Genomic DNA, 11,497 nt, shown 5'->3' with positions numbered 1-11,497 from the left:
ATTCAGACCTTACATCAGTATTCTAAACAGTTTCCCAGAAGGACTATATATAGTAGATTTATAAATGATTTGAAGAAGAAGACTGCAGATTTATACCCTGCAGATTTATACCCTGAATCAGAGACTCAGAGCTGCTTACAATCTCCTTTATCGTCTTCCCCCACAACAGACACCCTGTGAGGTGGGTGGGGCTGCCTTTTCAAGGACAACTCCTGTGATAGCTATGGCTAACCCAAGGCCATTCCAGCAGGTGCAAGTGGAGGAATGGGGAATCAAACCCGGTTCTCCCAGATAAGAGTCCGTAAATTTAACCACTACACCAAACTGGCTCTCCTTGGATAAAGGAATAGAGAGAATGCTTATTAAATTTGCAGGTGATACTAAAATGGGAGGGGTTGCAAATGCAGTAGAAAGAGTCAGGATATAGGATGATCTTGACAGGATGGAAAACTGAGCTAAAACAAATAAAATGAATTTTAACAGGGAAAAACATAAAGTTCTTCATTTAGGTAGGAAAAATTCAATGGATTATTATAGGATTTGGTAGACTTGTCTGGGCAGCAGTAAGTGTGAAAAGAATCTAGGGCTCTTATTAGGCCTTACACTGAACATGAGTCAGCAGTGTGGTGCAGTAGCTGAAAAGGCAAATGCAATTATGGACTGTATCAATAGAAGTTTAGTGTCTAGATCACGCAAAGTGATGGTATTGTTTTACTGTGCTCTGGTTAGACCTCAGCTGGGTCCAGACCAGCATTTTGCGCCCACACATGTACAGGATGTGGGAAGACCAAAAAAGCATGACCAAATGCATGTGTCTGCCTCCTGTCCTGCTCCCGCCCCCGAGCTGTCCCACTCATGCTGCAAAAAGCTACCACTTCAGAAGTGGCAGCTTTTTGTGGTGCAAGTGGGATGGCCCTCAGATGGGTTGGGGGCAGGAATGGGACGGGAGGCAGACACATGGATTTGGTCATGCTTTTTTGTTCTACCTGTTCCATCTGTGTGCCGGCTCAAAATGCTGGTCTGGACCCAGCCCTCACCCAGAGTATTGTGTTCAATTTTGGGCACCACAATTTAAGAAGCATAAGGACAAGCTGGGATGTGTCCAGAGGAGGACAATGAAGATGGAGAGGTCTGGAGACCAAGTTCTATAAGGAAAGGTTGAAGGAGCTGGGAATTAGCCTGGAGAGGAAACAACTGAGAGGCCTAGATGACCCTTGAGGTCCCTTCCAACTCTATGATGATTCTATGAATAGTAGATTGTAATGTAATGTTTTTGGAATGGTTAATTGGAATGTATTTCTCTGGTCTGGGAACAGAGGAGATACACTGCACAGGCAGTTGCATCACCTCAAAGAAGAAGATGCTGTACTGTTGCCTCCATGCTTGAGAGGAGATATATGGACATACAAAGCTGCCTTATACTGAATCAGAACCTTGGTCCATCAAAGTCAGTATTGTCTACTCAGACTGGCAGCGGCTCTCCAGGGTCTCAAGCTGAGGTTTTTCACACCTATTTGCCTGGACCCTTTTTGGAAGATGCCAGGGATTGAACCTGGGACCTTCTGCTTACCAAGCAGATGCTCTACCCCTGAGCCACCATCCCTCCCCAGATGAAGCATAATAGCAGGGTCTCAATTAATTACTCTCAGTATTCCACAATTAAGAAGGGTACATCTGCCCACCAACCTCTGATTTGGATATATTTATTTCCTTCACTATGTTTTTCCACTGGAATTAAACCCAAGCAAATGGTGACCATATAAACTAAGCTTGTTATTCCAGTTTTTCATCTGTTAAACACCTTTATTATGCTGTATGCTAGCTTGCTGCTTACCCTCTACATATATGTATGAACGGAAGGAGGGACGGTGGCTCAGTGGTAGAGTATCTGCTTCATAAGCAGAAGGTCCCAGGTTCAATCCCTGGCATCTCCAAAAAAGGGTCCAGGCAAAGAGGTGTGAAAAACCTCAGCTTGAGACCCTGGAGAGCTGCTGCCAGTCTGAGAAGACAATACTGACTTTGATGGACCAAGGGTCTGATTCAGTATAAGGCAGCTTCATATGTTCATATGAACTGATAACTTCCATTTCAGTGCATCTGAAGAAGTGTGCATGCACATGAAAGCTTATAACTTGAATAAAACTTTGTTGGTCTTAAGGGTGCCACTGGACTCGAATCTTCATGCAAGACAGTTTTCCTGCATGGATATCATTTGTCTGTAGGAAAAATATGTGTATACTGCTATGTGCAACAACACGCAGGCAGCTGTTTTACTGCATATATGAAAACTGGTGTATGTGCATTCCTCACACATTGTGGTATACACATTTATACATTTTTTCTGACATAGAAGTGATATTTGTGAAGAGCAATTTACTTGTGTGAAACAACCCTAGAGAGTATTCATTTAAAACCAAACTATACTATCCACTTAAAGCCTCTTTAGCAGAGCTAAATGGATTTTTAAAATTCCTTTGTTAAATTATCATGAGTGTCATTCACATAAATATTTCTACTGGAATGATTTACTTTATCTAGACAATTATGAACGTTGAGTAAATTAGGCCCACCCATAAAATGGCATTTGTCTTATCATTAACTGACAATAATCTTCTAAAATCTATTTTACTCTGTTTTTTAAAAAAAAATCATAAACAGTGAGAATACAAACTCCTTCATTAACTCTTTTCATCAGTCTATTGATGGCACTGCCAAAACATACATTAAGTATCATTGTTTTATTCAGAAGACTAATCTAGACAATGTTTAGTTGTGTTTTTAAAAGACATTATTTATGAGTGTAAAAATGTATCTTTGTTGTTCAATGTAAAACACATGTTTCTGGGAACACCAGCTATTTTCAGACTTTCATTAGTAAAGCAAAGCTCTGGAAGATCTCACTAATTTCTAATGATGTGGGAATTGACATTTCTTTTCTTTAAAAAAAGAGCAAGAGCACAAACAAAATATTTAATATCTAGTTTAAATTGTTGTCCATTGACAAGTGATAGAGAGCATGAAACAGATGTAGCAAGTGCAGTCCTGATAACCTTATGTTATCTTGGCCTGTGCATACAAAATGAAAGTCCATGTAGGTTAATAAGATCAATCCTATGTAATGCCTTATGCATTTTGCATCTTGAACTACAGTTTTAGAACAGTTTTATCTGATATAATTAGCTTTGTTCAGAATCACTAGACCCAAAACCTGGCAATCTCTTTTATCTTTTATTATTAGATGCACATTTACATGAAATTGTCTGCTATAGGGTGAAAAAAGAGTCTGGTTGCATCTAAAAAAATAAACAGATTCATGTTATCATTTTGTGAATTAGGGTCTATATTGTCAAATATATGATATGGCAGACATCTATAAAAGCGCACAGATTGCAAACTGTAAGCAGCAGTTTCAAAAGTCAGTGCACTGCAACAGGTACCATCTGTGACATTTTATGTAATACTCAAATGTATCCAAGAGAAGCACAGTGAATGTTCAGACTAGCAGCAACATGCTAACACTATTCTCCTAGACTTTCTACACTAATTTAATATCTGTAGTGTGGGAGGACAGCATTATTACAGTTGAGCCCTAATTGGACAATGTTGATCTTCCTGATCATTTTTCATTCGGCTATTTCTGCCTTTGAAGTTCTTTTGTTGGGTGATGGTGACTTTCATGTCAGCAACAGAATGTTCAGGGAGACTGAAATATTCTCCCAATGATTTCTGCCTGTTGCCAATGTTTATGTCAGATTTCTGTCCAGCTTTCTTTTGACTAGATACATTTTGTACAGTTTGGAGTGTCTTTAAAATATATAACAGCATCTTGAAATAAACAACAACAAAAATTTTAATGTAGAATTGAGCAGTGGTAAAATTAGGATGGACTTCAAACTCTGGCATCTGGCAAGTATAGATCTGTTTAAAGTGCAATCATGTGTTTTAAAAGTGATCATGAGTTGTGTCAGGGTCCCTTTTTGGTTATATTCCTGGGCCAATTACATGCACAATGAAGGCTGGTGAATGCAGCCATGAAGGACAAGATCCATTATAGACAGACTATCATCCTCACAGCATAAGATAGGATCATTTACCTTAGTCCTAAGAAGTTTTACTTACAATGTAAGCTCTCATTCAACTACAACCTTACACTCTAACCTAAGAAATCAACAAACTGAGACAGTGGAAAGGCCTTGGATGTAAAACATGGTAGTAGCATATAATAATCTTCTAAAAATGAAAAGAAAACCTTGCCCCTGAGAATCTATGACACATTACAACTCGTGACCAACTATGCAAAATGCAGTCCATCAGCCATGTATGAAAACCTTCCACAGGCTTGATAGATCTTGCATTTTTGCTTCCTGTCTGGGACTGCAGATGTACAGGAGATAAGAGTTTAGCAAACTACAAAAACAGCCAATGGGTATGTTAATTATGACATTTAAACGAACAAGAAACCAACAAGGGTTATGCAAACCAAAAGCAGTCTTGAAGCTCAGAACTAAGGATTTGCATCTGTGGGAAAAATCAGTATTTTTTTTAAATTCAGATTTTGAAAAAAGTATAAATACTGGTATTATGGGTATTTGAGTCCCCAAATACAATTTCAGTATTAGGATTGGTGGGAAGATCAGAATTCCAAAGTTTTTTGTGTCCATTTTTCCCCATGGGAAAACTTTCCGGGGGGGAGGGGGGCTGAAATTGCTGTTTTTCAAACATATGACGGCAAACCTTCACGGAACCTAATCCTACCTATCCACTAAAGACCCCCCAAGTAGATTGGTTCATGGAACACAATTCTGTGGAACTTCCTGTTTCCTGCCTCTTGCCTCCCTCCCTGTCCCTGTCCCTCCCCCCCTCTCTCTCACTCGCACACACATACACATAGCAAAGTTTCAGACCCATAATTGCAGGTTCAAGACCAATGATGTTTTATTCCAGGTATAAACATTTGTGTGCAAGCACCTTCTTCAGAGGGAGGGAGAGAGGGTGGGTGGATAAAAAGTTGTAGTTGTTTTAAAGAAGTTTGGATTTCTCTATTCCTATCTAGATGTATTTTCTTAAAAAAAAAAAAACCATGGATTGATCCTTATATCATGAAGAGTGGAGTGATTTCAGATGCCAAATGATAATACCACACATTCATAATGAGACAGGAAAACTAGTCCCCAGTTCAGTCCAGGAGGATGCATTGCTTTGAGCTTCATTATCAATTGCAATTTGACATTCTTTCTTTCTAATCTCCCTTTGAAATGCCTTTGTAAGTACACTGCTATTCTTAGGTTAACAACTGAATTTATTCTTTGCATCCTCCTGGACTGAATTGTATACCCTTGACCGAAGAACAGTACACTCCTTCTATCTGGAATGGTCATCCTCTTCCACCAAGTGTGCAGTTTTGGGAGGGATGCACATGGAGCAGTGAGGGAGGCAGGGGACACCCACCTAGCAGGACAGATCAGGCAAATCAATGCTGGCAATCAATGGGGTGACAGATGTCACATCCAGATCACCCTCACATCCTTGCATCCCTGGACTGAATCCTCCTGGAAGGAATTGAGACCTAGGTTTCCTGTCTCAATACCAATGCTAGCATCTCCACACCTACAGTTCTTCTGTATATCAAACTCAATCCAATCAAGCCTGCTTTTGTTATTCACCTGCTATTGCCACTTGACATCTGAAATCACCTTTATAAAGTTTATATCTCTGGTACTTCGTGTTACATTTTATGGTGCTCATAACCCTGCTCAACAAAATGACATTTATCTTGGTGGCTCAGTGGTAGAGCATCTGTTTGGTAAGCAACAACATTGATTGATAAGCAGAAGGTCCCAGGTTCAATCCCCGCAATCACCAATTAAAAAGAGTCCAAGCAAGTAGGCATGAAAAACCTCAGCTTGAGACCCTGGAGAGCCACTGCCAGTCTGAGTAGACAATACTGACTTTGATGAACAGAAGGTCTGATTCAGTATAAGGCAGCTTCATATGTTCATGTCAGATCCAGCCCTCATAGCAAATGAGTTTGATAGATCTGCTCTAGAGGAGGAGGAGATTTTGGATTTATATCCCACCCTATACTCTGAATAGTCTCAGAGCAGTCACAATCTCGTTTACCTTCCCCACACACACACACACACACAACAGACACCCTGTGAAATAGGTGGGGCTAAGAGAGCTCTTATAGCAGCTTCAGGTGGAGGAGTGGGGAATCAAACCCGGTTCTCCCAGATAAGAGTCCGCACACTTAACCACTAAGTGCCAAACTGGCTCTCGACACCAAATTCGCTCTCGAATAGTAGGATGCTGCATTTTGGGAATGCAGTGGCAGTAAAAGCTGATATTCACCTCTGTCATTAGATTGCCCCAGGGGTAGCTCTATAATGAGGCCAATTTTATGATGCAGCAACTTCTCATCTCACCCCACACTAACAGCCAGCTGCCTGCCCACTTGCTGCCCTTGCAATTGTTTCTCCTATTTGGAAACCAGAGGACAGCATCCTCTTTTTCCTCAAAGCCTCCTGTGGCTTCTTTTAAGCAGTACAGCAAACTGCACATATTGGTTCTTAATCCCTAGTCAGTTCAGCCATCACTTCTGGAGACCTGTTTCCAGGGCAATCATAAGGGTGGCAGAGCTCTTGAGAGAGGAAGTGACTTTGTGATAACTCAGGAAGCCCTGCAGGGCATACTTAACTTGCCATGCTTTATTTTAAAGAGGTAAGTAGGGTTGTCTGCTCCAGCTCCTGAGTGGTGACCATGTGGCCTTGCTTTCACTGTCCTGCTAGAGGGCAGGCATGCAGTGATTCTATACATGTGAAGTATGCTGAGGTTATCTGCACGTACCCATGATGCTGGCAATTAGTACAATATCAAACTTCCCAGCTGATATTAATATTTGCCATTGGTGCTGCCTGGGGAGTTCTTCCCAGTCCACCTGTGTGTGGTGTAATACTGTGGCAGAAATTGATGAGATTGTTCAACTTCTTCTGAGAAGAGGAGAAGGGATTGGGTTTTTTTAAAAAAAACCCTCATGAACTGTCTCTGCAAAGCCACATCAAGAGGGGGTGTACATGAAACACTGTCCTTCTCATTCCAGGTCTTTAAAAAAAATTAAGTTCCACTTTTTGGGAACATTTTAAAAGAAAACATATTGGTTTCATTGTACCTCACATGATCCCTAAACCGGCTTCTACATTCTAGTGTTCACCAATGAGTTTCACTGATGAACATTCCATCTTTATTTTACTTTTGCAGAAAAATGAAAAGTTATTAATATTTACTACAAGTCAATCACTTTACGCATATTAGGTTGCTGGTATTTCACTTGTGGCAGTCCTTGATTCCCCTTTTCCCATGTTCTCCTTGGCCTCTCTCATTACACAGATTCTGACTATGGATATGAGGCTAGATAGAAGGCCTGGGAACAGAACCAGGACCCCTCTGTTTCTACAACAATAGCTTTCTGCCAGAGGGATGGAGTTTTCTGTATTACACTTTCAGTATACAAAGCTACTTCTACCACTATTTTATTTAACAAAAAATGCTGTCTCCAGTGGGTTAACTCCTGTGGTAATTTCTTCTGACATATGATTTTATTAACTCCCCTGTCCATCTGCAGTCCAGAATGCTAGTCAAGGGAAAACATGGTCCTCTAGAACAGAGTGGGGGAGCGGGAGTCTGAAGTGAGAGCAGCAATTCTCCTTCCTACCACTGGCTGAAATCTACTGGTGGATCAAGCCGGATGGCTACAGTAATAGGCTCAGATGGGAGAAACTGCCCAGATCTTTGCTCCTCTATGAAGTTGTCTTGGACCTTCATTTCTACCTACCTTGCCTCACAAGATGGTTATGAGGCTTAAATGCTTCTCTGGATTCCAGGTAAAAATAACAATGTTTGTGTTTCAAATTGTCATTCTATTGCTGCTTTCTGTGAAGTCCCAGAAGATTGCTGGCATCGGTGAAAGCAGCTGTATTTTAAACTCATGTTTCTCAAATGTCACAGCATCTAATATTCCTATGATATCTGTGACAGAAGTTCAGCTTTAGCCATAATTAATGCCTGCCACCCAAGATATTTGTACTTTAGATTACTGGCAGCTTGCATCATAGTTGCAGGATGTGCAAATTACTGTGATGCCATCCCTTAATGAGAACAACATGTGTTCTTGGCCTTCGTTACCTGGCCTTCATTACTCACACAGCACTAAAATTTATAGACGACAGCTAGTTAATTGGAAGAACAAGTGGGAGGAAAGAATAGGCTGCTGTCCGCTGTGCGGACTGCAGACAGATCAGATCTAGTTGTTATGAATGGTCTTTTCAAAAAATTAAGTAAAACAAGCTTAGGATTGCCAGCCACTGAAGTTTGGTTAGGCAAAAGTAAAAAGCTGGACTTTTTTTCTCTGTGTCCAGTGTTTTATCCCTACAGTTTGAGATAGGTAGCTGTGTTAGTCTGTAGCAGCAAAATAAACAGGAGTTCAGTGGTATCTTAAACACTAATCACATTTATTCTTGCATAAGTTTTCTTGAGTCAGATCTCAGTTCATCAGATGCATAGGAGTGTATATCCCTTGTCCATGCTTTCCTGAATATGGAATTCTGTTATCTGATGAAGGGAGCTCAGACTCATGAAAGCTTCTGCCGGAAAGCTTCCTGTTCAATTTTCATCCCAAATTTAAGTCAAAAGACTGCAATGGAAAAGAAATATATTTATGGTATTATCAATAGCTATTTGTATGCCATCATGCGCTCTAGGAGCCTCTAGGCTCTCCAAATATGTAAATCACTTAGGTAGAGGGTACATCCAGAGTAACCATCTTTAAGAAAGCTTCAAGGTGAATTTGTGTGCTTGTACAGGTGATTCAGGTGGGAATTTTTAATCATGAACGTTTAAGATTAAAAGAATTTAAAGACGATCAGCCACATTTCTTAGATGGAATTTATATCTCCCTAGGTTATCACTGAACTTCAGAACATATAGGGTGCATTCACACTACACTAAATAATACATTTTGCAACTGGATTTTTGCTATTATTTCAGTGTAGTGTGAATGCACCTATAGATAGCTATACTGTATCATATTAAAAGTCCTTGTAGTCCAGCATTCTGCTCCACTAATGGTTAGCAATATGCCTTTCTGAGGAACTCACAAACCTGGCATTTCCGTAGCAGCCTTTCCCCATTGTTTGTTTTTAACATCTGGTATACCAAGGTACAATCATTGTCTCTGAGCATGAAGTCTATTCAGCTTTAGTAGACCAAATGATCCATCCTTCCTGAATTTTTAAATTTCTTTTTTAAAGAAATCAAAGTTTCATCACCAGAGGAATTCTTGACAAATTGGGGGATCCCTACTTGTACCCTAAGGTTATCTGGAGAGGCCTTGATCCATGTTCCCTTGACTTCAGAAGTTCTTCTGGTGGATAGTTACACAGTATCAGCACCAAAACTTGAAACTCCTTGCATTGAAGTTTGTTTGGCACTTTCCCTGTTTATTTTTCATAAATAAACTCTTTTGAAATAGATTTTCCATCTTGAAATTCATGTGTTATACCTTGCTTATATGAATGGCTGTATTCCTGTATGGTGTTGGCTTGAGATGTTGGGATTAACGTTTGTGATCATTGAAGTGATTGGGTTTCATTACATGTGACTACATTTTAACTACCTTTATTAGTACAAGTCACTTTTTATGGTCCTCATGACTGAAAAGTAGGATATAAATATTGAAACCAACAAATCAATAAAACACCTGAGATTTGGTAGCAACATTTCTCAGGAAGAGTTTTCATATCCTTAGATGCAGCTTCTTGTCCTTTGCACAAAGAACTGTATTCACAAAACAATTACCCCCATCAAAATGTCTGAGAGGGTTCTCACAGGCAATGCCCCCTCCCCAATTTGTCCAACCCAGCCAGAAGATTAATTGTGTTTGTCTGCTCTGGTAAGTGGGGGGGGGGGGGACTCTTTTGTATCTAAAAGCTGTTATAATTTTCCACATACTCCAGCACCAATGAGACAGTGAACCAGCAATATGTGAACAACTGTAGCAAGCACTGCTGTCTTGTCAAGCAATAATAGCAGCACTGACCTCCTTTGATATAGCTACCTGCAGAGATTGTCAGTGAGAGTGACCAGCACAGTCTGCACCCCATGACCAGAGCAGAAGCCAGATGGAAGAGGGCTAAACCCAATGTGTCCTTCGGGAAGCTCTGGAGCTGCTTGGCAGCCACTGTCTCAATATGGGTGGATAGTCACTACTACAGAGTTGTCTTGTGTTTATTAATAAGGAAGTTATTTAATCTGCCTCAAAACTAGTGTCAAAAAGGCTTATTTGGATTCACGGTGGTCATGGCCACTGGCTTTAAGTGGTTCAATCCATGTGAAAGGGATGCTTAAGCTGCTATTGCACCCCTAGCTGGCATGCTAGACTTCACACTTTATTCTTCATCAAAAGGCAAGGTTCATAGCAATTAAAGTATTAATCAATTACATTGCCCTAATCAGACAGGTTAGACTTTTTTCATATGGGTTTCTATATATATCTATAGGTTTTCAACCTCATCAAAAAAGAAATTTCAGGGGGGAAAGCATGCCAATAAGAATGTTTATAGATGCACTATTATTTGGTATGTGTCCCAGGAGAAAAATTAAAACTCAAATAATTCATTTTAAAAAACAGGGTGACATTTTCAAAGAATGGATTGGGAGATGAACAGATGGAGCTTGTGTGCCTTTCCCAATATGTGTTTTGAACTTTCTGCTCAAAAGGCCTAGGGGTAAAATTAACACTTAATAAATATAGTGCTTTCAAATATTCATTACTTTTCAGGAAATGTCTCCCAAATGTAAAAAGAAAAGAAAAGAATTGACACCATTTAAAATAATCCCAAAGAAATGTCTTTGTCCAGTTTTGTGATATTTTGTAAAAACTTGACATTTTTTCTCTTTTGCCTCCAACCCCATTCCACTGTTTATTTTCCTAGAAGCAGGTATGTTTATGGTTTACAGGGGAAGGGCTCTATCATGAATCCAGATGTGAAAAGGAGTCAAAGCGGTGGGTAGAAAAAGGGACATTTTGTACTCACCACAGCCAGCCTTTAATTTCTTTCCTCCATAAAGATGTAGGGCCCTAGCCTCACTAAATGGGGCTGCCATGTTCTCAAATGTGTTTCAAATAAATCAGTGATAAAATATAAACACCTATAACCCTGCAACACTGTCCAGGTTTCTCTGTAGTACCTGTGCATACAACATGGTGAAAGTGCACACACATGGAGAATTTTCCACCAAAACTTTTGTGATAATTTTTTGGGGCAATTCATCTCGGTTCCACTGAACCCACATATACTTTGCTCAATGTGTGATAATTTATGATGACTGGGAAGACATTTCTCAGTGGCTCCTCTTGAGTTTCTCTTGAAGGCAGTTTGTTGCCCTGTGGCCAAGAAAGTTTATGACAGTTGATGAAATCAGAGAATCTCTCAACTCTGTT

General features: G+C 40.0%; 1 non-coding gene across 1 annotated transcript; it reads left to right on the top strand.

Moving 5' to 3' along the window:
• The first annotated feature begins 1,867 nt into the window (after positions 1–1,867).
• On the top strand, positions 1,868–1,934 carry TRNAM-CAU (transfer RNA methionine (anticodon CAU)). The gene has a single exon. It is a non-coding gene; the product is annotated as a tRNA-Met (tRNA).
• The last annotated feature ends 9,563 nt before the right edge of the window (positions 1,935–11,497 follow it).

The sequence above is a fragment of the Heteronotia binoei genome, chromosome 3, assembly GCF_032191835.1.
Source record: "Heteronotia binoei isolate CCM8104 ecotype False Entrance Well chromosome 3, APGP_CSIRO_Hbin_v1, whole genome shotgun sequence".
Taxonomy (NCBI): Eukaryota; Metazoa; Chordata; class Lepidosauria; order Squamata; family Gekkonidae; genus Heteronotia; species Heteronotia binoei.
The sequence above is the reverse complement of the archived record's forward strand: the minus strand, read 5'-3'. Positions and strand labels throughout refer to the sequence as shown.